Here is a 6,640-nt window from a genome sequence, read left to right as displayed (position 1 = left end):
AAAATGTATTCTTTTGCCTTGGGATTTTGGCACAATGCAGTAAAATCTCCAGTTTGTCCATTATCTGTGGCCCAACTTTCAAGTGCTCTTGATTAGGTATAACAACAGCAACCAGACAAGATTCGAAGCTATTTCCGTAAACCCAAATCGAATCAATAGCAGAACACTGGCCATACACATTCTCGAGATTTTCCACTGCAACATATTTTCCTTGTGAAAGCTTAAATATATTTTTTTTATCAATGATTTTTAGTGCTCCATTCGCCTGAAACACTAAATCAAGGACCGGAGAAAGAAAAAGGAATTACAGGGGCAGATTCCCTGTTTTTGTTGAGAACAGTGCCACATCACTTGATATCCAAGTCGCATGAGCACAATCAAGCTCCACATCAATATTTGACCTTGGCATCTCTGAGCTGCCTTCAGTAGTCATTGTGAAAACTTTTAATGCCATTGCACAATATAACATCAAATTTACCGTTTACCTCCCGCTCTCGAATTCCGAATTGGGTTCGGCGCTATGCATCCAAAAGCCAAACGACAGTGCAGTGTAGATGTGGATGGTAAATTTTCAGTGTTATTTGCCTGCTCTTCTGAAGCAACTGCCGATTCAAAACCCGATGCTCTGACAATGTATACCTTGAATCTCGTTGGTTGGACCATTTGGAAAACCAAACAATTCCCGTCTACCAACTGATGTTGGATCGAAAATCCTCTCCAACCTGCACTTAGGCCAGTTTTTCCAGAAAGGAAGAGTGTTCTTGAATCTTCACCATTCTCATCCTCTAGAATCATCCATTCATCATGTTTCGGCATGTGCATGCTACAAAAATGAGTAGGGAGACCCTTATATAAAAACTAACCCCAAGAAAATGACAGCTCCAAGAGCGTATCTTCTTCTACCCCGGCTTTCGCTGACATACGGATTGAAAGTTAATTATGCTTGCACCATAACCAGGTCTTCGAGCTGCGAAAAGGGGATTTGGAGGGCGCTGAGCATGAATTAAAATGATTCTATCCTGCGATGTTAACACGTTGTTAAGAGCCCAATGAAGAGCGTTAACGCTCTCGTCGATCTCGTCTATGGCCACCAATACGAGCCTGCTTGATGTCCCCTGTCCTTCGATGGATTCCATTAAAGCACTAATTTAAATTCTGCCTCTGCTTACACGAATCTTCACACCCATTAAATATTTTTGCTACATGCCATGGATGAGGAGCTTATAATAAAAATTACCCAAACTGAACTGATAATTCATCTCTTCCCGTCCACAGTGGTGATTATTATCTCTGGTAGTTGCATAGAAAATTCTTCTAGTCTCTGAGCTTTTCCAAACAAGACGGAAACTGATGGTAAAATATACTCAACAACGCCCCCAAGGAAACATATCCTCCGCTGACAGCCGAGAAATTGTGTGTCTGTCCTATAACAAATTGAACATCCTGTTGAAGACGATCAGATGTGCGCAGGGGCCTGGAAAACTCAAAAGTGTAAGTCCCTTTGCTACCAGTTGATGCATATGGGCTTGCATTCTCCAGAAGACCAAAGGAGTTGTCAATCAAACCATGCCACTACGTTCCCTGCCAATCATTCTGCGCACTAAAATTAGCACCATTTCCATTTCCTTGAGGATCCAATCCATCAAGATACCGACTGTGTGGATGCATATAAATCAACCAAATGGCCAAACCTATCTCCTCCAGTGCCATTTGTATTATCAATTATGTTGGTGCCATACAAACGACCTGGAATTGCGGTTCCTATTGAAAGTGCATTATGTCCACTTCATGTCCACCGCAACTTTTGCTTGTACAACTGTCAACCGTCTCTTTGCAAGCACCCATATTATGATATGTTGCATTACCGCCAACTTGGAACATGAGTGACACAGAAGGGCAGCTCATTTCCATTCCTTACACATAACGATATTCCCCCGGTACTTTTAGCAGGAAAAACATATTGTGACTGTCATGCAAGGCCTTACACATGCTATTCCCGTAAAATTCTTACAGAAAATATGACAGCTGGGGTGAGATGTGCTATGGATCAGCAGGAATTCCCCATTTCGTAGCGCAGTTAGTGCAAACTCGGTGTTTTCCGCTACGAAATCACCTAAACTGAGCTGCGCTGCGAAACTGATAGAAAGGATTTATGTGCCTTTGACAAACAACCAAACTTATGTGAAAAATTTAAATTTTTTTTTTCTTGAGTGATAACAGGAACGGTGGCATAGGGCTCTGCATCGACAATCTGCTTCCCTTTGTCATTCCCCTTGTCGGGTTCTGACTCAGAGTCGGAACATGCATCTGATTTAGAAGCCTTCAACTGGGCCACTAGTGACTGCTTGGCCCGACACTCACTTGTGTTGTGAGTGGAGCTCTTATGGAACTCACACCACTTTCCCCTTCTTTGGCTTCCTGGTGTTTTTATTTGCTTGTGGCTTTGGCGGGTTGTCTTGGGATGCCCCGCCTTGGCTTTGTCCTTTGTTCTGCGATTTGGGGGCACCTTTCCCTTGCTTCAGATTCACAAATCCAAAGTCTCACTTTTTATGTTTAAGCTTCTGCTCGATCTTGACAGTGTAGCGGTACGCTGGGCCGAGGGAGGAGATGTCGAAGAACTCCATATCATCCTAGATATACCTATGTAGGAAGTCACGGTACTTGAGTACCAAATTTTTCTCAGAATCCTTGGTACCCAACTTTGTGCGAAGGGTTTGAAAAACATTAGTAAACTCTGGCATGTCTTGGTCCCTTCCCTGTCGCAGCCTGGTCCACTTTATGTATTTATCCTCATAGCTCCCGAAAAGGTAGTAATGCTCCTTGATGGTGTCCCAGAACGAATTCCATGTTGGTGCAGCTGAAAACAGTGAGGGCATACTTTCATCCTTTTTATCACTGTAGGTTTCCCACCAGTCCTCGACGTGGGGGCGACTTTGAGAAGAGAAAGAGTAATCTTTTCCTGATTGGGAAAATCATGAACATAAAAAATATCTTTCTAGCATATTTAACCATTTATCTATGGCGTCTGCATCTATTTGGACCTCAAATATGGGAATTTCAAAGTTTAGTTGTACGTTAAAAGGAGTGGTGCCTCCAGAGTGTCTGTTGGATGTGGATGTGCCACCAGTGGGCAACCATTGAGGGATCTAGGTAAAGTTATCCATCTTCGCATTCCTTTTTATCTCGAGGGCCTCCTCGAGCAATATTTTGATAGGATCTCCTGCTCCCTTGTCTTTCTTTTGTTCCCCCATTGAAGGTCGTCGGGGTTTGCGAGATCGATCTTGGAAAGGTTCAACTAGATCAAGCCCTAACTCCTTATATCCCAACCTTGTTGGGGACATGCAAAGAAAAATAGAGAAAGAGCAGACCTCTCTGATACCACTAATCTAGATTTAAACAAGAACACAACAAATTATAGATATAACCATAAATACTGAAATGCAGCAGAAATAACCCTTCATTTCATTAATGTCAAACACTCAAATATGCTTACAAAAAAAATGGAAATAAGACTAGCTCGAGCAATGGTAGCTTATCTCTGAGAAGGGATGTGGTGGCTATATGTCTCTGAACTCTGTTACAATGAGGCTCAAAGGTCAATTTATTATTGAAAACCAATGGAAAACCCTACATCCAAAAACCTAGCCTTAGGAGATGAAGCGCCAAAACTATGGGCCTCGTTTGGGTATATTGGTACATCAACTTCCCGGTGTCGTAACTTTGGCATACTATCTTCGTTTGACATGCACAATACCTCGTTAGAAATATATATCAAAAGACTACAACTTCTAACCTAAAAAAACTAGTCCAACTGCCATATAGGCCCTGACTTTCCCAAAAATGTCGTTTAGGTCCTCAAAACGACTCCGGAAGTTTGGGACCCGAAAACAACCAAAAATAGTAAATTGTGCTACAATTAAGGAAACTGGAAAAATGAAAGAGACACTGGTGTGGGTAAAAGTGAAATAGGTGGGTGGCCACCAAAATCCACCTATTCCTCCCTCCTTAGGAAGAAATGGTCCCCATTGTGTTTAGTTCCTCCATGATATGAGGAAACTTCTACTGAACTTGGTCCCTGGTGAGCCACTTGCCCCGGTGAAGGAGTTGGCCTACTTTGACAATTCAACATAGTTGGATCCTTTGTTGTCGAGTGTTCTTGATTTGTATGTCCATGATCCTATCAAGGTTGTCGTGTTCCATGCAGTCTAGGTTTAACTCTGTTGGTGTGAGTTGTTTTGTAATGTCGGATGTGTCCAAAAATGGTGGGAAGTAGGGCCGAAGGTGGTCCACATTGAACACTGGGTGCAAACCTAGGAATGTTGGAATACTGAGCTCAAAGGCATTGTCCCCCACTACCTTGGTGATGGTGTATGGCCCATATCAGTGTTTGTGAATCTTGCAGTGGGGCCCAACGAGGTGCTCCTTCTACAAATGTAGCCAAAATTTGTTGCCCACTTGGAACTTTTGTGGCACCCAATGTTGATCATGCTGCTACTTGTACTTAGCATTGGCTCTGTCTAATATGTCATGGAATTTTTGGCGGATGTGCTAAATGTGCTCAATAAAGTCATTTGCCTTGTTGGATTCAGACTGGACATGAGACAAATCTGCCTGAGTAGCTGCAAATGGTATGGCCACATCAATGGGACATAGTGGCTCGAATCCCAAGCCCACCTAAAAGGGGTTGTGGCCAATCGAGTTGTGGAAAGCCCAGTTATAGCTGTGTTGGACATAGTGGAGGCTCTAATCCCATGTGCATGAATGCTTTAAGTTGTACATGCACAAAATATGTACGATCATCTTATTGATGACCTCTATGTGGCCATCAGTTTCGGGATGGAAAGTTGTGGACTTAGTGAGATTGGTGTCCAGCATCGACGAGACACTGAACCAAAATGTATTGAGGAACCTGTTGTATCGATCTGAGGTGATAAATTGTGGGATACAAAAGTGTACCCACACTCGTTCAAAGAAGAGTTTAGCAGTGGCTTATGTTGTGATATTCTTCTTGTGGGCCGCCATAATGGCCATCTTTGAGAATCTGTAGGCAACCACATAAACATAGTCGTTGCCATGCTTGGTAGAAGGAAGGCCCGACATGTAATCCATGGAGATGGATTCCCAATGTTGACTACGGTTAGGCAGCGAAGTATAGAGGCCTTTCTTCTTGATGGTCGGTTTGGCAATGGCATAGGCAATGCAAGATTTGATGTACTTCCCGACATTCTGTCAAAGATTCGGCTAATAGAAATACTTCTGCAGTACTACCACTTTTTTCTCGACCATAAAATTTCTAATGACTCGATTGTAGTGTGCTTCCCAAATCATCTTGGCATGCTCGATTGAAGGAACACAAAGGCATCCCAGGTGGCATAACAGTGCATCCTGGAGGTGAAAATCTAGAACTTGATGACCCTTCAAGAGCTTCTCGTATGTGTGGCCGAATTCTGGGTCGCTTTTGTAGAGAAGCAGCCAATCAAAAGTATCATGCCCACAAGAGTTGAATGTGGTGGTTAATGCCATAATCGGTGGTCGGCTAAGGCAGTCTGCAACATTATTGGTGTTGTCCTTCTTATACTTGATATTCAAATGGAATTTTTGCAGGTATGTGGACCACTTCTAATGGCGATCATTCTACAACTTCCCTTGCGTCTGTATGAACTACAGGGGTCAGTGGTCTGTGTGGATGACCGTTTCCTTCCCCAAAATTTAATTCTTCCATTGTTAGAAGGCCTGCATAATGGAATACATCTCTTCGTCATAAGTGGGATACTTTTGGACTGTGTCTGAAAGTGTCTCACTATGATATGCCACTGGACGACTCCATTGAGTAAGGATTGCCCTAATAGCATAGTCAGAGTCATCTGTCTCGATCTCAAATGGTTGTTGAAAGTTTAGTAATGTGAGCACTGGTGTAGAGTAGAGGCGATGTTTCAACTCTATGAAAACCTTCTCTTGAGATTAAGAACAAAATAATTTTTCTTTCGCTTCTCCCTTGGTGACTTGACTTAAGGGCCAAGTGATATGAGAGAACCCCAACACAAACCTCCAGTAGAAATTGGCAAGAACAAAAAGGTTGTGGAGCTTTGTCTGAATGATTGGGGCTGGCCAATCCCGAATGACTTGGATATTGGCTAGAACCACATGCACCCACCCCCCCAGGGTTCATCAATAATGTATCTTAGATACTAAAACTGGGTCATGCCAAAAGTGCATTTCTCTAAATTGGCACATAGCTTATGTTGATGCAGTGTTTGGAGAACCTGTCAGGTGTGGTGGAGGGGCTCTTCCCAAATTTAGATGAATATCAGGATTTCATCCAAGTATACCACTACAAATGAGTTGGTGAATGGCCATAAGATGTCATCCATCAACATCATGAAGGTTGCAGGAACCTTCGTCAACCCGAAAGGCATAACCAACCATTCGAAAAGGCCCTCCTTAGCTTTGAAGGCAATCTTCCACACATTAGACGGTTCAATTGCTACCTAGTGATATCCAGAATTCAAGTCGATCTTGCTGAAATATTTGGCCCCCTTGAGTTGGTCCAGAAGGTCATCAATCCATGGGATCATGTACCTATTTCAGATAGTGATCTTGTTCAGCAGCCTATAGACAATATGGAGTCTCCTGGTCCCAT

At 42.9% G+C, this 6,640-nt stretch overlaps 1 pseudogene; it reads right to left on the bottom strand.

The window, feature by feature from the left end:
• Positions 1 to 1,314: 1,314 nt before the first annotated feature.
• On the bottom strand, positions 1,315 to 1,989 carry LOC149222692 (uncharacterized; annotated as a pseudogene).
• Between the last annotated feature and the right edge of the window lie 4,651 nt (positions 1,990 to 6,640).

Source organism: Pinus tabuliformis, chromosome Q, assembly GCF_031772625.1.
Source record: "Pinus tabuliformis cultivar Carrire ecotype Pingquan chromosome Q, CPIR1, whole genome shotgun sequence".
Lineage (NCBI taxonomy): Eukaryota > Viridiplantae > Streptophyta > Pinopsida > Pinales > Pinaceae > Pinus > Pinus tabuliformis.
Note: the sequence above shows the minus strand (reverse complement) of the source record. Positions and strands in the feature narration are given on the sequence as shown.